Below are 21,826 nucleotides of genomic sequence, written 5' to 3'. Positions count from 1 at the left end.
GTCTGTGTCTATTTAACAGCACTTACTACACGCACCCTTAGTTATTTTCTGCAGCAGAATCTGCAGCACAGAACAGTGTATTAACTCCTCTGCCCACTTCTACAATCAAATATAAAAAGATCACGAGTTCTTAGAGAGAAAAGATGAAGGTATCAAACCTTTTATAGATCACATAAAATTTCATTTGATTTTGCCTTCCCTCTCCTGGGTGGGGACACAGGGGAGGGGAGATGTGGGTCAGTGACACAGTGCTGCTTCAGAAAAATCATCCCTGTGGCCCATTTCCTCTTGGCTCTCACCATAATCCACCAGAAACGAAAAGATTTCTGAAAACCCATTTTTGTGGGTGCATAGTGACACTCTGTAAGAACTGAGAAAACTCTCAGCTCCTTTAACTTCTTTCCTGGAGGGTTGTGTTATAAGTGAGGAGGTCTCACTTATTTTTGAAGCCTTACATCCCCCTTTGCAGCAGCAGTGCACTAATTTAAGTAGGTACATACCTCATCAGCCCAGCTTCTCTCGGGTTTCCCCTCTCCCCGCTCTTTTCCTCTGGGGTGCAACATATACTGGCATTCCCCAACATTTATATCACACACTGGAGGCTGCCTGGGCACCACTATAAATAAAAATCCCAGATCACCTTCTCCAGTCTCCCTGCAAACGCATGACTGCACAAGTAGAACCTGCAGAGGCACACAAGCATCTCCTTTTCACCATTTATAACAGACAGCTTCAACTCTCCTACATTAATTCCTATTTTTAGTTTCCCACCAGCACCTGTTCTTGAGTTCACCTCCTTTACAGACTGGTCACAGCCTCCATATCTTCAAGTATAAAGTCTAGACAAGATTGTTGCAGTGGTGTACCAGGTGACCTTTCTATGCCCCAACCTCTCCTTTGAGCACAGGCAGGTACAAACCACAGAGCACTGGCTGACTAGACAAAGTGGAATTTTGTTGGGATAAAAAGCCCATGCAATAGGCTTTCCACAGGAAAGACTGATTAAGAAATACAGCAATATTTTAGCTCACCTTTTAGCTTTATTTTACATCTTTTCCCCAAGCTCCAGGTATAATTTATTACTTTTATTTCTTTGATTTAGAGTAACAGTACTTCCTGCTCTATTAAGATGTGGACATTTGAAACTCTGGATTTAACTTACCCCAGGAGATGACTTTGGGGTTCTTTTCCTATTAGCTCAGAAGATTAAGAAACACACATTACCTACTTACTCATCTCTATGAAATGAAGAACAACCTTAGCACAACTCCACCTGATAAACACAAAATGATGCCATGAGTCATGCCCATCCCTCCTCCCCACCTCCCTTTCCAAGCCCTACTGTTTACACCAGCTCCATCACCACAAAGGGAAGGTGAGCAGCATCCCCAGCAACCTCCAGTCTTTCCTGCAGTTCCAGGGACAGCTCAATTAGTGAGTGCTCCTGGTTTTTGCCCAGGCAATTACTATCAGCTTCCTGCAGTAAATCAGCTCCTGTCCAGCTGGTCATCTCTTTACTGACCATTTACTGACTCCCCAGGGGAAGGGATGAGTTCAGACTGTCTTGCTTATCCCCTGAAGAACAGGGCAATGAAAGCTTTCCTTCTTGAGGGCATCCAGGACAAGGAAGGGAAGGGGGGGGAAAATCCCAACCCTAAGACAACCAGCTCAGAACGGCCTCTAAAAACAAGCCCCACAAATCTGCCAGGACAGCAGTTCAAACTTCTGTATTTTCAACCCCTTGAAGCCCCTCCAGCACAGGCAGTCCACCACAGAGATCACTTAAACTATGAGACAATGTCTCTGCTCATCTTTCACACAACCCTTTAAGCTACAATTTCCTAAGTACCAAAAACATGACAGAAAAACACTAATCCAGGAGCTGGAGAGGTGATATGGCTGCAAATCTGACCACAGCCAAAGATAATTCAGAATTGATGAATTTAAAATTACGCTCCGAGCTTTTCTATTTCCCAAAGATCCTTCACTGATTCCTTTTTGTTCTGGAGGGCACAATAGACATTGGATACTTCTGCTAATAGAGAAGACATGACTTTGATTTCAAGAACCCTATGACACTACTACCAACGTTCTAACTACCTCTAAGAATGGGAAGTGGAAATCTCCATGAAACACTGCCCCCTAAATTTATATTTCTTCTCTAAAGTGGTCAAAAAGAAGGGAAAAAGCAGCTGCAAAAGGCCAGTATTCACCTGGAAGAGAATTCCTAAATGTAACTAATTTTTTTCAAAATTAAAAAACCTGAACTCAACACTGGTAGCATTGACCTCTCCTACCCCTGGCCAAACTGTGAGGGATATCAACCACCACATCCCTCCCCCAGTACCTAATCCAACTCCCAACCAGACCACAAGATAGAAAAATCATCCCTTGCACTGATGAATCATCTCACAAAACCAGCAGCCTTATCTTGCACTTAAGTCTTACTCAGTCATGATTCTGTCTTCAAAACACGGATCTGCTGTTTTCCAGGAAGACTTGTTAAGTCAGGGTAAGCCACCCATTCCTGCCTGTCCCAGTGTCCCAGCCAGTCAAATGACTTAATTTTATTCCATACTATCTACTAATGTTCCTTTTGCCTGGGTAAAAATTTCATTAGGTTTTAGGGGAAGACTGGAGTTCTAAGGAAAATGTTCTGAAGTTACCTGAATCCATCAGTCACCGGCCTATTTCAAGTACTGTTCTACAAATTCCACAATGGGACAGACTGGTACTTCCTCAAAAAACTTTTGCAGAAATTTCTCTCAGTGATGTTTCATGCTCTTGATTTAACTATTCTTAATTTAACTACTTTCCTCCATTTCAAGGTATTTGCAATAGGAGCCAAAGGCTTTGGGATATGAGGAAATGCACTGCACAGGATGCAAACTCCTCTCTATCACTGATCTCTTAAGACAGCCAAAACAACAACCAAAAAAAAAACCCCACCTCACCTATTAATGGTTTTTGCCGAGCTAAAACAAGTATTTTAATTGTCCCTGTAAATGCCCTGTGCAATGAGGCCATCATAAGAACACCCTCTTGGAATTTATTCATTAATAACTTATGATGACCAGCCTACAAAGCAGCAAAGAAAAATAACAAAGCTAAGAGAGAGGGAAAGAACATGTTCGATAATGCCAAGTCTTTACAACAGTCAGAAGTTCAGTTTTCATCACTTCATATTAAGTCTAGGTAATACAAAGTTAGTCAAAATGAGATATAACCAGAGATAGGTATGACAAAAAAAAAATATATATACTCTAATTCACTTTGACTTATCTCACACAATCCTCAAGTTTTTAAATGCTCATTAATTTCAGTTACAGACTAGTTAAAATGCTTAAAAATGCAGGTTCAGAGTTGGTTATTCTTTACAATGATTTTTAATGTTATTATAAACCTTTTTAAAATTTTAAATAAGTGCCATCTACAAAACTCCAAATCAGACAAATCAGGTCCTTGTTCTTGAAAAGGTTTACAGGTTTCATCTATAGAAATTGTTCCATTCATGACAACTACAACAAATTAGAAATTAAGCAGGGAATAAGCATATTACTTATTAGGATTACTTATTATTATTACTAGTTAACCATTCGTAAAAAAACCCTGTTTAATTTCAATAATAAATTATTAACTGTTTCATTTAGGCCAACCACTCTGAGCACTGGGATTCCACACACTGCCATCTATTTCAAATTCCCAGTTGCCTCAAACTATAAATCCTGGTGAAGCTGGTTTGACTTGAGGAAGTTCAATACAAAAAGAAGGTGAGGCTGGTTAAAAAAAGAAGTTTGCCATTTTTGAGCCATTCTTGCTGATTTTCACTCTGAATCCTGGGTATAAACTCAGCAGTATAAACAAACACAGACCTCCTTCCTGTGAAGTATTCAAGAAATGAAAAGGCCAGCTGGTTAGGAAATTAGTGAGTTGAAAATATCTTCTTCAGTTTTCACAGAGTACTTTAGCATTGTTAAAGAAATAGCAGCATGAACATAAGAGTGTGTTAAGTTAATTTTGAAAGTACTACTTAAAGAAAAGAAATTATCTGCCTCAGTAGCACCAAAATGTTGTGCTGAAAAGACTGTGTAGAGGCCAGAGGGAAAATTAAAAGAGCATTGCAGTAGTAAGAGATTACCTTTTGCACAGAGATCCAGGCAAGTTCCAAATTTAAATGCAAGAATATCATACTCAGACCAATTCCATTCAGCTCTACATATTTAAGACACTCTAAAGCCAGCTCTGAGTAGCTGAATACCTGCAAACTGTGACTTCACATTACATCTGCCTACGAGGAGCACAACATATCACATATTATTCCCTCCAAGCACAAGTCTAGGACAACATTTAACAACTCTGTCTAAAGTGAGCTCAAAGGAAGCATATTCCTTTAACACTTGTAACCAAACTGGAGTCTAACAAGGGCTGTAAATAACTGAATTTTCAGTTAAAGTATCAAATAATGAATAGAAGATTATCAGACGAATATGTGGTTTGGCCCTTTTGAAAGACGTAAAAGGATTTAATGGAAACCAAAACACTCAAAGCAAGTAACTGATTATCAAATTTGATTTTATAGATCTAATTTAGCAAATTCAATGCAGAATAATTAAAAAAAAGGCCACAGTTCCTCTACATTAAAAGTTGGTGAAGGAAAAATTACTGCTGTTAAAAATTCTACCTGACTGTTACTTTAATACCATGGGACTTTTCAGTACAGAGCATGTTTGGTTCATGGCATGTCACTATGTGGGCCAAAATTCCCTCTACTGCAAAGACCAGATATCTCCTCTAGAATCCAGCTCACTTATCAATTATATACACAAGGATTCACAGAGATTAGGACTAATCTCAGAGCTCTTCAGTAAGTGCAAGTGTAGTGAAAGCTCTTTAGGGAGAACAAGGCTTTGTCTGTCTCATGTAAAAGAACAAATATGCATTTACAGAACACATGTCAGCTCCTGTTTACCACAGTGGGAGGGGAAAATTAAGCTCCCATCAAATGACAAGATATTGGGGACATTGCCTCCCCCCTCCTTTCTTTTATACATCTTAAATCAAGAACATTAAATCCCACGCTGGCATATTTAATAAAAGTCTCACCTGACACAGAAAGAAACCCCTTAAGTGAAAGCTTATCTGCAGTGACAGGTTTTGTAGCACAGTGCCAGCACACAAGCACTTGACTTGAAGCACATCATTCACTGTAACTGCTCACAGAATTAATTTCCAGCAGCCTTCATCCTCAGAAGCAAGCCACGAGCCCAAGGAATTGTCCTCACCCCAGGTACAGCCCATGTCTGGTTGTTGACCTTCTCCCTCACCTTTCTTCTTGTTTGTGGGATGACACAAAGACCAGTCACTGCTCAGCTGTTGCTCTGCATTGACAAAGGTGTTTCCCAAACCCCAAGTAAACAGTGCATATGGAGAAAAACACCATTCCACCTACACAGTAATCCCAACAGCACCAGGAAGTCACCAGGCTCCTCTCTGACCTACACACAGTGAGATGGAAACACTCCAGAGGAATCATAAGTCCTGTGGATGTGCAACAACGTGCCTGGAAATCCTGGATGTACCATGAACATGCAACAGGCTGCTTTTCAACACACTGTCCTGCTGCCTTCCCCCCAGAAGGGAGCAAAGGAGCCTTCTGAAGAAATCATGCTCCTCCACCCAAAAAACAGGGCACTGCACAAATTAGCAAGACAGTATAAATAAATTACAGGACCTGCAGTGAACTTGATTTAAGGAAGAAAAAAATAAAAAGAAAAGGGTTAATGAGAAAAAAACTGAATATAACCAAAGCCAGAAGTCCTGAATAAGCAAAACCACTTCTGAATCAAGAATATCCCTTAAGCAGCACTAAGTGCACACACAGGCACAGAGTCTACTAGACACGGAAATAACTTGTCAAACAAATTTTTAGCACAGCCTAAGTTTGCATTTGTCATTTTAGGCCTCCCTAAAGAGTTAACCAATATATTTAACAACATCTTTTGAAGTGCAGCTTTAAGAGGACTGTTCACTCTTACAATAAACCTGGCATGTAACTGTTCTAGCGCTCAACTTAATTAAGTCACTAGTCTGAACAAGTTCAAACACATTTTCTTGGACATGGCATGTAAATGTGGTGGGTACCAAAGCACCCAAGGAGAGCATACACATCAAACCAATTACATATTAAATGAACGAATTTATCACCTATCTGTCAGTATTCAGACTGTTCCTGGGAGTGCTGACTCTCAACAATGAAAACATGTTTGCAAAGCTTGATAATTGTTGTCTAGTCTATATTTTCAATTTATAGCAACGACAAGGGCCTATTTCCACCAGAAGGGTTTTAGATCCAAAATACTTTTAGCTCTATAATGTTACTAAATACACTGCTCTCTAGAGGTGGCTGCAAATTCTTTTCCCCCTTGGGGCAGTGGGGAGGTACAGAAGTTATTTTTTCTCAGCCTCTTTCACACGAAAAGTCAATAATTCAGACCTAATTTAAGAGATTCTGCCTATCATGCCAGCAGAACAAAGGAACAAAACTGATACCCAAAACATTTGGATGCAATGGTCAGCTAGAATTAAAACCATCTTCCAAAGGAGAGAACAGCCAGCAAAGGAACAGAGAGAGCTTTGCTACCGTTCCCTGTGTGGCAGAGCCACAACAGAAAAGATTTGCGTGTTTGTTCGGGTATTTTAAGCATTGTTTTAAAATTCTGTTAAACAAGCAAAGCAATGCAGCGCTCCTTAAAGTTTCAGGGACTTGTTTTCTCTGTCTTTAACTGACCCAGGATATTTCCAATCAAAACTTTTTTTTACCCCCACTTATTTTTCTGGTTTGACTCCTCCTGCCTGGAGTTTATCCCTGGCTTTTACCTTGGGCAGTTTCTCCAGCCTCTCCCTCCCAGCACAATGGAGCTTTATTACCACACCTGGACTAGCACACTGGACACATCAAACCTGACATAACCTTACAATGTTCCCACAAAGCAGAGCTGCTGCTGCTGCTCTGCAGTCTCAGTATGAGAACGGAGGGACAGAGCAGCAGCTTGTCCCAGGCCACACAGGAAGCTTTTTGGCAACACAGTGAGCTGAACCTGTTTCCCAAGTCCCAGAGCAGCAACCTCACCATTGAACCACCTTTCTTCTACATAAAATACCTGAAACTATTCAGATTTTAAGGCAAAGGCATATGTTCAAACCTGAAAACTGTTTAAACTGTTGAATGCCACAAATGTCTACCAGACCTGCAACTCCCTCCTCGAGCAGATAACATCTGTTAAAAGTAAGTGGCTCATATAGTTCTGCACCAGAAAGCTTAATAAGTTCCTTCTCCAAGATTAAAGAAACACCTACACATTCTAGATGCTTCTGCAAGTCCCTGGAGGGAGAAAATGCTGCTTAGTGCTGAGACAATGAACCGGCTTCCTTCCTCAACAGCAACAAAACCCTGCTGCTTTACCTAGCACTGAGAGGAAAGTGTTATTTATAGAATTCAACCATATATGAACACGTATCTAAATATTTCTCACAGTTAGGGGACAGCATGTGGCAAGATGACCTTAGACCCATTTATTTTCAAAGCCCTAATTTGAGAGATCAGTGCAAGAGGAGAAAAAATTCTGAAACGGCTCTGCCATATCTCCCATTCCAATTCATTTCAGTCATTCTCTGCATTAAAGGGTAACTTCAAAACCTGAACTCAAACCATTCTCACTACTCTGACCTCTTCAGCAGGAAATTTTTCTAAAGCGGTTACGTTATTTTTAAATGTCAGATAAGCTCACTGGAATTCTGATGTTTAGGTTTCTTACATAATTTTATAAATCATTGATAGTAAATGCTTCTAGCCATGTCTTATTGCATTTAGGCCCAAAACCAAAAGAATACATGTACTGACTCTTCTGTTTCTTACATAATTTGTTTCCTGGTGACTTCTTAAGCACTTGCTACACTTTGTAAAAATGTTTCATGCTAAAGCCAGTTACCTAAATTCCCCTATTTTGGCACTGAAGTAAGCTACTATCCTGTACTTTCATGCAATTATACAACTGTACAAAGGTTCACTTGGTTCCAAACCTCAGTAAGTATTTTCTAAGAATATTTCTATTGTCATAATTATCAGTAAAAAAAAAACCACCCTGCCAAAAACCACCCTGCAAGAAAGATACATTCTCTGGTATCACAAGTTATTGTTTGTCTAAACACTGATGCACAGCTGGACACATCCCAGTGCACACCAGAGCATGCAAGGGAACTTCTCATCAGAACATGCACTCACTTGCCAACGCTGCTGGTTTGCTGCTCTCTGAAGGAACTGCATTCACTCTGATAACTGTCAGCTTAAATAACCAGGAGCAGTCAGTAATAAAGACACCGATGGAATCCTAAATCTACTAAAATAGATTAAGAATTGTGCAGGTCTGGCAGGCTGGGCTACATCCAACACTGCACTGGAGGCTGTGTTACAAGCAGAGATCTGTTCACATTTCAGTAACGTCCTAAAGTTCTCTCTAATCTGTTACAGTCAATAAAAACTGACTTTTGCACTTCCTCTCCTCTGCACCAACGCTCTGACATACAGCAGCCTTTATGTGAGCTCAAACAGCTCCCCTGCCTTGGGAAATAAGCCACAGCTACCTGGAAAAAGCAAGGCCTTTTCCTGCAGTCAGGTCTCTTCCTCATGTACATGCCTTCCTTATTCCCCATGTGTGTGTCTGTCTTCTGTCACTCAGTCACTACAGCTGAGGAAAAACAAATACAGGGGGGGAGAAGGAGGAAAAGCAATAAGATGCTGCTTATTTTCTTCACACACTGGTTCTTCTTTGCCTATTCTCTAATTTATATGAAAGCATCTCCTCCTCTAAAATATTTAAACACTGCAAGATACCTGTCAGTGACCCAGTGTGCATGTTGTTCTTTAACTTCACCCTTAAAATGCAGAGCTACACAGTGGAACATGAGGCCAAGTGTAGTTATAAAGCACTGAAATAGCTTAAGAAAATAGATTTTATCGTTAGAACTGATGAACTCGAAATTAAATTTTCTACACTCACAAAATCAAATCACAATGTTTAATAACTGCAAATAGAACATAAGAGAGTCACACATAGTTTCATTTTTTATGCAAAGCTGACTCCAGCAGTCCAGTATTCAGTGATATCCAGGATACATAAACTCCCCATGTATTATTTCTTGAATTATCACCTTCTGCATCAGTGCTTACCTATCCCTGAATTAAAAGGTTTTCCTCCAAATACCAACCAGGCCCAGCATCTCTCTCTCCCATGAGAGATTCCAGCCCACTTTTAACACTTATTCACGTGACAAACAGGAAAGCAGCACTTCTACACTTCTTTGCTTTACAAACCTGACAGTTTTATGTATTGTTACTTGGGTGACTCCCTCAACTAAAAATAACCAAGAGTAGGAAGCGAGACTGAATGGACCTAAAATATAAGGTCACTGTTCCAAACTCTCTGCTAAGACTCACTAGAATGCAGTGAGTGCTCTGTGAATTTATCCAGTGTGGAGCCTCATGAGAATAAGTGATAAAACTTAAAGTCTTCCTGTACAAAACTGGATGTAGAGACCTTCTTGAGGACTACTGAGTTTGCTTTGAAGTTGTAACTCAGCTGAAATAAACTGACATGAATTTATCACACTTCATAACTATTTTCAAATCAAAAGTATTTAAAAAAAACCCCATCCTTAAAAGTGCAGCGTAGTAAACTCAGTAAGACAGAAAAACTCATCACAGAGTAACCAAAGTTACCAGGTACAATTCCAGCTCAGTAAAGACTGTGTCTGTGCTGCTTTAGAATGAATACAGCCCAAATATAAAAAAGGAAGTGGACAAATCTGAGAAAAAAAATGCAAAACCCAACAAGCCCTGATGCATTCAACAGCGAGAAGCCATCCCTCACACCCCACAGGCCCAAACTGCAGGATCAAATATGGCTCTTGTCTTCCAGTGCCATGCGTGGGACTGGATAATGGGAAGAGAATAGAAAATTTATCTCTGCAGACATTACAGCCTCTGTGAGTAAAGTAAGGAATTCGTCAAAAGGCAACAAAAAAGCTGATGCTGTCCAGCTTGCTGTACACCTAGTAGTCTCTTTAAAAGTACTGTGCTCTGGTAAGAAGGTGAAGCATGGGCAGAGCTAGCTCTCGAGAAGCTAAAAAAAATTTAAAAAGGAATTCTACCGCTCAACTTTTCTCAGACAAGTAACCCCCTTTTGCTCAGGCCTAATTCACACGCTCAGCCTAACAAATTAATAACTGCTTCCCCTCTTGAACACTGTTCATTCTGCTTGATTACAAACACAGTGCATTGGTTAGTGAAAATTAGACATTTTTTTTAAAAAAGGCCTCGAAACAGCAGCCTGTTCCCCAGAGTGAAATTGCTGTCCTCTTGATGTTACTTTGCAAACATTTTATGCAACAACATAATGCCTTTTACGAAGGTCATGCCTGACTCCTTCCTAAGGGAACTGCACAACACACGCAGTATTTAAGCCCATATTAAACCAGCAGCACGTCAAACGCCTATCCGGAATTTTGAAGGCGATAAAAACCGCGGATATAACAACAGGAGTTACAGTTTAACGCTCATTTTATAGTCAAGTTATCCATTCAAAATCGCTCTGGCTCAGTAAATAACCAGCCCGGGTTACAGCTAACCTGGAACACAGGCAACAGCTTTCCAACACGGGCCTTTCCAAAGGCTAAAAACAAACCCACCACCACACGCCGGCGGTCCCAGCCACACTGCTCTCCTCCCTGGAGCTGCAGCCTGGGATTGGGATCCCAGAGCCGAGCCCGCACCACCCCTGCAGGGTCTGCCCGGATAACATCGCCCCTTCACCCCGGGCGGCGAGGGGACCGACCCGTGCCGGGCGCTGGGCTCGCCCACCCCCGCCCTTACCTCTGGGGCCGTGACAGCGCCACCGGGGCGATCCCACGGGTGACACACGCACGGAGCCCCCGCGCCCGGCGGCGGCTTCCCGGGAAAACGGGAAGGGAAGAGGAGGGAGCGGCGCGGCGGGAGCGGGACACGGCTCTGCGCGGTCACACACCGGGCAGGCGCGGGAGGAACAGCATCACCCAGGGCGGGGCCGCCGCACTTACTGGAGCTCTGGCAGTGCGGAGAGCCGTGACAGGAGCCGCGAGGAAGGGAGAGCCGTGGCGGAGCCGCGAGCAGAGCAGAGCCGGGCGCTGCCGGGCCCACTCCCGGCCCGGAGCCTCCCCCGCTCCCGAGTCCCGCCGAGGGATCGGGCCCCTCCCGCCACCCCGCCGGGAGACCTCCCTGCGCATGCTCCGCCGCCCCGCAGCCTGCTGGGATATGTAGTGCGGTGCCGGGGCGCGGCACCCCGGCGCGGGGCATGGTGGGAGTTGTAGTCCAGTTACTGTGATAGTGGTACAGTGTTTGATGGGGAGGCCCCGGCGGGGAAGGGACTGTTGGATATTGGGAATAAAGTATTCCTTGTGAGGGTGGGGAGGCACTGGTATCTGCTGCCCAGAGGAGCTGTGGCTGCCCCATCCCTGGAAGTGCTCAAGGCCAGCTTGGACGGGCTTGGAGCAACCTGGTCCAGTGGAAGGTGTCCCTGCCCATGGCAGGAGATGGAACGAGACGAGCTTTAAGGTCCCTTCCAACCCTTAACATTCTGTGTTTCTGTGAGCTGATAATCACTGACCATGTGATGTTTTACCGGGCAGGTTCATGGTTCTGGTTCCTGGCAGGTTCCCAGGTACCTGGGACAGGGTGGCCCTGGATGTACGGACAGACTGGGGAACAACACCCCAGAGAACAACACCCCGGAATGGGACCTGGGAGTCCTGGTCGATGGCAAATTGAATATGAATCAGCACTGTGCCCTTAGAACTCACAGCAGTTAGCTTCTCTTGCTCAAGGACATCCTGGAGCTAAAAAGCTTTAAAGATACAGTAAATCAAGGTGTTGATGTGTACATTGCTAAACTGGCAGAAGACTCAAGGTCCATGTGTCCACAGCTCAACTATCTTCATTATAATACTAAAAATCACACCTACCAATTAAAGAGACCCCTGCCCCGGTGCAGGCCCTTCCCCTGAGCACGCATAAAAGTTTTCTGGGATTATGCAATTTCTGTGGAAATGACTAACCAATCCTAATAGAGCAGCTGTTACTAACTCTGAACTTCTGTGTATAAATAATGGTGCAGAAAGTCTGGGGGGGTGTGCTGGATTTATGGAATACCACTGAGCACCCAGGCTTGCACAACTCTGAAATAAATGATTGGTGTCTCCCTTGAGTGTGTAACTATTGCCTTGTTGCACACTGGGTACCAAGATCACACTCTGGCAGCCAGAAGGGCCAACTGTGTCCTGGAGTGCATCAGGCACAGCATCACGCTGTGACCAGTGACAGGACCCGAGGGAACGGCTGGAGCTGTGTCAAGGAAGGTTTAGGATGGATATCAGGAAAAGGTTCTCTCCCCAGGGGATGACTGAGCACTGAACAGGCTCCCCAAGGAAGTGGTTGTGACCTCAAGCCTGACAGAGCTCAAGGAGCATTTGGACAACGCTCTCAGGGACAGGGTGGAAGTGTTGGGGTTGTCCTATGCAGGCCAAGAGTTGGACTTGATGATCCTTCCAGCTCAGGATATTCTGTGACTCGGTGGCAGTTTGGACATGTGGAAAATCAGCCCCTGACCTTCCCTGCTCAGAGAGCCCTGCAGTCTCAGATGCTGCCTCAAAGCCTGTTGCCATTGGTCCTAGTGGCAAATAGCAACTTCCAGTAATGATGTTTAACCAGTTTTACTGGGAAGATACACCGAATTTATACAGAAAAACTTAGTCTTTTCTGAAAATAGTAATAAAGATTATTTTTTTCCCTTGCTTAAAGCAGTGCTCTCTCTAATTATAGAAATCATTTGAACTCGGCTATACCCTGTAAATACATCTTTGTTTCAAGCTGGCATGTAACAACCATACTTCACAGTGAAACAAAAGCTGTAATCAGAGCACAACAATAAAAGCTGAAGTCAGCTGCAAACAATGCTGCACCATTCCCATGGCAACTTTTCCCTATCAAACTCTAGAGAGGTCACACACTCTGCAGCTGCACGAGCCAGAAACTTTTCAATCTAGACTTCACTCACAATTATTCATACATTTTTTTGGTTGATTCTCACTTAACAGTGTTGTACTGGAGTTAATGCAACACAATTAACAGTGGGAGGCACCGCGTCCCTCCCCCGCTGAAGTTCCAAGCTGACATTTCTCCTCCTGACAGAACTATCCTGACTGTGGCAGCTCATGGAATGACTGCAGGATATGGCACATGGAAGAGCCCTTTACAAAATTATACTCCCTTTCTGCAGTCAAAAAGCCCTGCGATCAAAAGTCATCCCATAACACATGAAAACTGTGGCAGCCTGTATTCTGATGTGTATTAATTTTCAAATACGTTCTCCAGCCTCCCACACAAGGTTTGAATAAACAACAATAGGGCTCAGGAAAGGAAAAAAAAAAGATTATTACATTTAAAAGAAAGAATATATTTTATTGGAATCAGGTAACAAAGCTCTTATTGTATTTTACCATAATTTCCATCATGGAAGACTTGTGCAACCTTCCTTTTAAGATGGCCTAATTCTCCCCATGTTTGCAATTTAGTGAGGAGACAATCAGGAATATGAAGAACTATCTTTACTTACGCTGAGATACAAAGACTTTAAAATAGCCAAATTCTGTAAATTGTGCTGTTCACAGAAGTATTTTCATGAAATACACATGTTGAAAGCCAAAAGATGAAAAGAGAGGAATCTTTGTCCAAGACAACTTTTTGTGTGTATGTATCTGTATATATATACCATAAATATAGTTATTTCTAATGCCTCAATTGAAAGTAAACTTACTTTCAGTAAGCAGCTGCTGGCAGCTCTAGTGTTATGATTTGTCCTGGTACACAGTCCACTTAAAGCTCAGCTGAGCTCGCTGACTTTGAAGCATCTCAGTATTTCCAGAATTCCTCTCTGTGGGGTGTGCAAATGTAACAGTTGGATGTAATTGCAGTGACAAACAGGTAAACTTCAGATCTGAAGTGATTAGGTTATGTGGGGACTTTCCTACTCTGCAATGCAAAGTAGGAGTGCAGAAATTGCAAAGGACAGAGTCTGTATTTTACCTACCCTGCCATGTCTGAAAGTTTTCAAGAATAAAGTCTGCACAGCCCCATGCAATGCCACTGAATTCAATGTAGAAATTGGTTCAGGGCCCAGTATATTCCAGCAGAATTATGAAACAGGCACTTACTTCCTCTCCAGTTGTCTCTATTCACAGTTTTCAAATGCTGGCAGGTATCCTCACAACAGTCTTCATGTCTGGCAAAAAAATATTGGCAGGCTCCTCCTGTACCAATCCTTTACTCAGGACCTGCTTGTGACTCTCATCAGTGAAATGGGTAAGAGAGTTTGGACATCAAATCCTGCTGGGATTTCAGTTGCTCAAAATAGTCTATAATAAATAACATTTGGTGAGTGACCTACGGCAGCATGTACCTTTGAGAACAAGTGTTTATTTCACAAGGAAACTCCCAGTAGAATATACACATATATAGCAGTAGCATACAAAGTAGTATATATTTATCTCTATATATGCAAATATACAAATATAAATATGCACATAACACATATACCTTGTATATCTAAATACACATCTCGAGTGTCTTGACAACGAAGGAAAAAATATTCAGCAATTCCAAAATTCTTCACTTTTCTAATTGTATTTTCATGATGGATAATTTTATCTAGCAGAGGAAGTTCAGAAACTTTATACATATGCAGAAATAAAGAGATAGGAACAAAACCTCACTTCATTGCTCTAAAGAAATTAATTCGGCCTTAGACAAAACGGTTTTGTTAAAAATAACAGTTATGTTGCAGTGGAAAACAGGAAAAAGCCTGGACAGTGAATTACTGAGTGTGGTGCAAAATGCTGTCACTATATCCTTTTTTTATGGGTTCAATATTGCAAATTCCATCCACATGCAGTATGCCTCCTGAGCACTATTTTAAGAGGAGTGTTGCTGACCTCAATGGGACTACTTTTATAAGAGGCTGTGACCAAGCAAGGTCATTACTCTGCTGACACCTTCAGCGTGAGCAACCAAGGAAAGCTTTTCAGTCATTAAACTTTATGCCAGAAGATGAACGTCTGAGTTTTTTGCAGTGGCATGGGATTAATTAGGTAGCATTTATTACCTAATTAAGTTATTTGCCATAACGTAGAAATAGACCAAAAATTCTCCGAGGCTCCTTCAGTGTAACTTGGGGAAGACCAACTGCTCTTATTTCAGGGTTGCCAGTTGCTGTGACTTAAACACATGAGCAAGACAGACCCTAAGAAACAAGGTTTTCCTGTCTACCTTGGGAGTAGACCCTTGTTCACCTTGTTTATGGCCAGTTTCTGAAGCTTGAGAAGATAACACTGATTTCTGAGCTAGTCTAATGGGCAGTGGAGGAAAAACACCCTCTCCATCCCTGCAGACAATCAGCTAAAGCACTCAAGAAGGTTTCCCTACAGTTGTTGCCTTACAGAAGAACTCTGTGATGGCCACTTTGAGGGCAACACAGACAAACCTCTTCCCTCCATGCTCCCATAGGGAGGAAAGGAGCAGAAGCATTAAAATCCCTGCACGTATAAGTAGAGAGTTTAATTCAAAAGCTGCTTTAAAGCATATTTACAATATGCATTTTAAAGCCACAGCTTCATCTCTTCTGATGAAATGATGTTGACAGAGCTTGGGAATTTAATCTCACATGGAGGTTGAATTCATTCAGCTTCAGCTGCCCGTCCTTAGATCTTGCCATTAATTTGATACTGAGGTAGAAAAGCACTCTGATGTAGCTGCTCTGTATTAGCACTGATTCACAGTGCTGAAGTAATTTCACAGCCTTTTAAGTACTCTGTTTCCCTTAAAGTCATATTTAAACACTTTGAGTTCGTTAGGAGTTTAATATCCTTAGTATTCTTATGTTGCAGTTGTTTTCCTAATTCCTATGCACATAGCATTATACTACAATACATATGGGGAGTCCTCGTTTTCTACCAAACAGTGCATTTTTATTTTGCTTCCACACCATTTCTAGATATGAAGTTTATTACCGAAAGAACAAAAAGCCCTTTTCTCCCCTTTTTTTCTATTTTTACTTAAAACCGTTCTGCATTAAAAAAATGTGATTTGTCTTTAAAAGACAATGTCCCTGCAATAAAAAGGTTTAAATGCCTTCATTTCATTTCAAAGCTTAAAAGATGAGAGCTTAATCTTCTTCAGAAAAGGGCGTGTTCTGCACTGAAATGTATGCAAACTGCCTGAGGGGCTTTCAGCTCACAGGGCTGCTGCAGTCAGGTCAGGACAGTGCTTTCCACTGTCATTGGGCAAAAAGGGGGGCAGAGAAACACTATTTTATGTGTTTTATTTGTTTAATATTTCGCCATGTGCTATATTACAGAGATAATTTACATTTAGGTTAGACAGTGAGGAGTAAAACTGGGGGTTGAAGCTGCTCTCATCGGTACATTTACCTGGAGTTAAAACATTTATATCTCGCCGTGACAACTCACAGTGACAGTCTGTCCCAGCACACATGGGTGGAAGTAATAAAGCTTTTATCCAGTCATAGCAAGATCCCAAAGTATGTTGCAAAGCCCTGCCCTTGGCACACCCTTCTGACTATTAGCTGTGGCTAATATTTCCCAAGCTGGGGAATCCCTCGGTGATGGCACTCTGGGTTTCTCCCTCTGGCAGGTCGAAGCACTGTGCCCGTCGTGAGAGTCCCACTGCTGGTGCCACCAGCCCTCAAACCCTCTCATGGGTACCCACTTATGGGTGTGTCCCCATGGGGATGCCCACACAAATGGCTGAGTCTTAGACCAGGGTTTTTCCTAGGAAGAACAGCTCTGCAGGTGGAGACCCAAGCAGCAGCATTTAAAATGTGGTGGTTTGCCTCAGAGGAGTAACTACAGGGGCTCCCAGCACAAGGTCAAAAATACCTCAGCCCTTTTTATCACCTCCTTTGATAATTTCAGAATGGGATCAACGTTTTTCCCAGCACACTTTTGCCCTGGCAGGTGCTGTGCCAGATCAGGTATCACCTGGCACTCTGAGTTGGCACAGATGTGGCATTAAAGCCAAGAATTGGCACGATCTCCAGAGCAGACACCTTTGCTCATTCACTGCCATGTGATTGTGTTGCCCACACAGCCATTAAAAAATGAACAAAAATTGAAGTGCCTGGAGAGCCTGGTTAAAAACTAACATTGTAGCTTTCAAGCTCATAAAATAAAATAAAATAAAATAAAATAAAATAAAATAAAATAAAATAACCAATTATTAAAGATTTATTAAAAGCTAAGGATATCTCTATAAAATCCACCATACTACATTACACAGTTTCAAATAGATGACAAAAAAAATTACAACTCTCTGCCTACATTTAAAAAGGAAAATAGAAACATTGGTTACCATTCCAGAGCATCTAGAAGGAATGCAAAAGTCTTTGAATGCTTGAATTTAGAAAACATGTTAGACAACGAGGTTTTGAAGACATTCCCAGACTCCAGCTTTTTAGCCCAGTGGGGTTCTCTTTCCAGGTTATTCCTTGATTTACATCTCCTTCAGAAAAATTATTTTGTGGTGTCTTAGGGTGGTTTCTAAGCAGAAAAACTGAGCTCACTTCAGCCCTAATCACTCCTGCTTCTTGGGTGAAATGCTTGTCACCCTTTTTGGACAATCCTCATTTTTCCCACCTCATTGCTTCTGAGGAGCTCCCAGTATTACTCAGCATGATTTCCTTTTTTTACCTCCCTTTGTGTAATTGTGCAAACTCTGCAATATCCCCTTTTATTTACATTGAAGGAAAGATTAAAACCGACCATTGGGATTAAAGCAACTAGAAAATTGGTCCCAAACTCGATCAAATGTCACTGTTTGTAACTTCCAGCTGCTCTGATTGTTACTATGGGAAGCCAGAGTGCGCATCCTGCAGTGGGTTACTGTTGTAGATCAAATGTGAATATTTTATCAGCAAAAAGTCTTACTAATTTACAGTACTTGTGTCTTTATTACATTCTCCCTTAGTATTTATATTTTTATTAAAGTCAGTGCGGGAATAAGGCTCTTTTACTGTGTTTTTATGGTAATGGATGTAGCTGTGACATGGTTTATAAAATCCCCTGTTGCCAACAGCACCTATGGAGAGTCCACCCTGAGCTTATCACTGATCAGGAAGAAACCTGGAGCCAGAAGCAGCTCCAGCCCTGCTGTGGAGGGGAACAGTGTTTTACATCGAGATAGCAGCCCCTCTGCCTGGGGCACGGTGAGAACCTGCCACAGGGCACCAAGGCAATCCTGACCTCTCCTTCTTGACCCCCAAGGATGCTTTAGGAGACAACGATTTTCCTCTGGAGCCCTTTTTCTAAGCCCTGTTGCCATCAAAGAGTCAACTCAGGGCTGAACTGGGATGAAATCGAAGTGCTGCTGAAAATTATTCAGCTGACAACGCGCCCAGCGCCGCTCCAGATATTGCTCCAGCTTGTCTGGCTTTTCAGCATTTCCTTGCTCTCCACAGATTTTCCATTCTTGCTAAAACCAGCTCCACAGGTTGTGGCAGTAGCTTCAAGGGGTTGTGTAAACAGCAGCACTGCCAGGTCATCTGCACCTCTGCTCAGCCGGTGACAGCACTGGCGTCTCTGCTCCCTGCCATCTGTCATCCCAAAGTGGACAGATGTTGACAGCTGTTCTCATGCCAAATGCTACCTTTGCCATCAAGCTACTGTGCTCATCCAGCCACACAAAATTTAGCTAAGTTACCCTGGTGGCTTTATATTTTAAAGGTAGAGACCCAATTTCCGTGGTAAGTGGGTTGGATTTTTGTTTCTCCTGATACCTGGAATGACAATGTTTCCAGAAGGGCTGCTCTGTGGCATTTAGGATTTTTTATTATTATTCTATAGACAGCTGGCTATGAAACACATCAATATTTTTTTTTTCAATGGCTGAGTATAATTCTGATATTAATGATGAAAAGAAGGCTGCTTCTGTCAACCCTGCTTTGTGTTGGGAAAAGAACACAGAAACGACTTATCCTTTGGATCATTTGGTAGATTCATCACAGCTCAGAAACATTTAAAAGCATCTGTAATGGCATGGGGCATATGTCTCACTAGGAATGACTCTACTACTAGGAGACTACCTCTGTAGATGTTAAATAATGTCTTATGAACCACTAACACAAGGATGAATTAAGTTTAGAAAGGAGTAAGGCAGGGCTGATGCAGTGTTAAAAAAAAAGGTGAAATAAATATTTGATGGCAATTAGGAGGCATATCTTTCTTTTTACAGAGATTGAGTTACAGTTTTGTAAAAGCATCTTTCAGTTTTGTTAAAAGCAATAAGAACACAACAAAAGTATCTCATGGTGCTGTTTTATTAATTATTAACCAGTAAGAGTAATCAAAATCATCAAATAAATTTACCTCTCTCCATTAAAAGCATAGCAGGGTGGTTTGCAGAGGCAAAAGGAAAAAAGGGTGGCCAAAATAAGGGCAAAATAGAGCTGCTGGTTTTTTGTGGCACATGGTAGGAAACAGCAGAGGTGAACCTCTGCTGGGAGCAAACCTGAGCTCTGCTGGGGCAAAAACTTTCCATTTAGGGAAGAGCCCTGTAGGGTTGCCTTATGCAGTTGCAAGTAATGACACCAACCCATCAACCTCTGGGTCCATAAATTGCTTTACAATTTTAGGGATAAATTTTTTTTGGATTTTTACAATACAGTTTTTGGATAAAAATGTGTCCCAATTGTTTAACAGCAAAGGGTTCCCTTGACTGGAGTTAAAATTGTTGTTTTTCTTTCCTTTTGCAGCTCTTTCATTTGAAAAATCAGGAACCATCGCTTCTGGAGACATTAATTGCTTCTTCTGGGTGAAGGCTGGGAGCAGGTTATGGAGCTGGCTCCTTGGTCTGTGGGAGTGGTGGTTCTCACATGAGGGGAACCCACCTGGACCATGCCTGTCTGCTGGGGAAGCATCCTCTTCCTTTGGAGTTATGGAACCAACCAACTGCCAGGCATTCCTCACTCCTGTGCCCTTAATTTGAGTTGTTTAAATGAAGAGACTCCTGTGAATGCTATAAAGTCATAGTTTTCTGAGAAATCAAGGACTGGTGGGGCTGTGATAGGAAGCCAATCTAGTCCACAAAATGCAAGAGCCACAATAAGGAAGAACAAAGGACAAAAGAAGGCAGAAATCATGGCTAACAATTACAGGAGTAACCCACTCACTCCTCTGCAATGATTAAACATTAAACTCCCACAAGCTAAGTAAACAAAAAAAAACCAACACCCCTCTGTATTCCCCTAAGGCTTTGTCTTCATAGCAAGTTCTGAGGTTGGGGGTAAGTGCAGCTGCATCTTCCCCTCTGCCCTGGAGGTGCTCCCTGTGTGAGGGTGTCTGTAACAGGGGTGAGTGACTGTATCAGGGTGTTTCTGGCTGGGCTAGCCTCAGGTTGGGGTGCCCAGCACTCTGTGCATATAGCTCCTATACCATTGATGTACATGCAGCAGGGTGTCAGATGTTCTGTCCCTCTGCAGACCACGGAGCTCCACCTTATCTGCACGGGTTCTGAAGAGGCAGAACAACACCTCTTTTTAATCCCTACAAAAGAATATTTTATGTTTGCCTCTCCTCAGTTGCTATAACCCCACTAGCTTGTCGTCCTTTAGCTTCATTTTGTTCATCAGGCAGATCCCAGGCACATGCAGGCTGCCTGTAGCCTGAAATTCGGCTTTTGCTACTTATATCGCCTCTCCCGTTTGCCAGCACAACTTTAATTATTCCGACTAACCTCAAAAAAAAGCTGAAAGAGATTTAAAATCATCCCAGATTACAAAGCAGGGAACTCAATTTACTTTTACAGAGCCGCCTTGCCAAAACAAAGACCGCAAAAGCAGTTCTCTCGTAGGTGGACTCCAGCACCAGTTTATCAAAGAGAGGAGCGGAGCAGCCAGCTTCCCACACAGCTCCAGTCCCAGCTCCAGCTCCCGTCCTCGCTGAAACCCGGCTTCCCTCGGGAATGCGGCACAAGCATGCACGGGCACGCCAGAGCCAGCAGAACGCAAGCAAAGCTTTCTTTGCAGGGTCCCACAAAGCTCTTGCCTAACGCAAAGCTCGGCTTTCCACCTCCGCTTTGCTCTGCCGCCGCTGTTTGTGTTGCAGGCTGTGAACGGGGTCAGCAGAAGTTGCTGAGATTGTGATTCGGTTTGGGTTTTTTTTCTTGTGGGCAGCACTGAGTCACTGCAAGGAGGGTAGGGGATGGATTCGTGGCAGGGAAGGCTCTGAGGTGGTGTTATCCTCTAGGAGGGTGCCTGGGGGAAGCTGGAGAAAGGGGTTTGGAAGTCCCCAGCTGCTGACAATGAGACTTTCCCGCGGGAGCATCTCCACCACTGTCTGAGCAGCAGTGAAACAGTCACTGTTGGACTTACCCAGGAAGGTCTGGAGCCATTGGGAGACTCTGTGGAGGAGCTACGATATGATTCCAGGTTACCACTTTTGGATATGTGAAGTGAGTAAACACAGATGCTGTAGAGCCGATAAACAGAGGTGCCCTGGCTGCACACTTGTTCACAAACACACCAGTTTTGACAAAACACCAAAATAAATCCAAACACACCAAAGATCTTACATGTAAAAAGGATTTCTGTTCGCAAAATTTGAAAATATCCCACTCCTGAAGCTCAGCTCTGAACGCCATCACTTGGAAGGGAATGAGGCATCTGCAATAAAA

The 21,826-nt window shown here is 42.7% G+C and overlaps 1 protein-coding gene across 9 annotated transcripts in view; it reads right to left on the bottom strand.

Annotated features, from left to right (window-relative positions):
- Positions 1-11,320, bottom strand: part of PLEKHA1 (pleckstrin homology domain containing A1) — a 32,703-nt gene extending 21,383 nt beyond the window's left edge. For 3 of the 9 annotated variants that reach the window (XM_032694447.1, XM_032694451.1, XM_032694453.1), the window contains exon 1: positions 11,131-11,320. The gene's annotated coding sequence lies outside the window, so the exon portion shown is untranslated. Of the gene's footprint in view, positions 1-500; positions 520-10,927; positions 11,089-11,130 lie in introns of those variants that run through there. The other 6 variants (XM_032694450.1, XM_032694454.1, XM_032694452.1 and 3 more) reach the window with 5 other exon arrangements.
- Positions 11,321-21,826: the final 10,506 nt, after the last annotated feature.

This window comes from Chiroxiphia lanceolata, chromosome 8 (genome assembly GCF_009829145.1).
Source record: "Chiroxiphia lanceolata isolate bChiLan1 chromosome 8, bChiLan1.pri, whole genome shotgun sequence".
Classification (NCBI taxonomy): Eukaryota; Metazoa; Chordata; class Aves; order Passeriformes; family Pipridae; genus Chiroxiphia; species Chiroxiphia lanceolata.
Note: the sequence above shows the minus strand (reverse complement) of the source record. Positions and strands in the feature narration are given on the sequence as shown.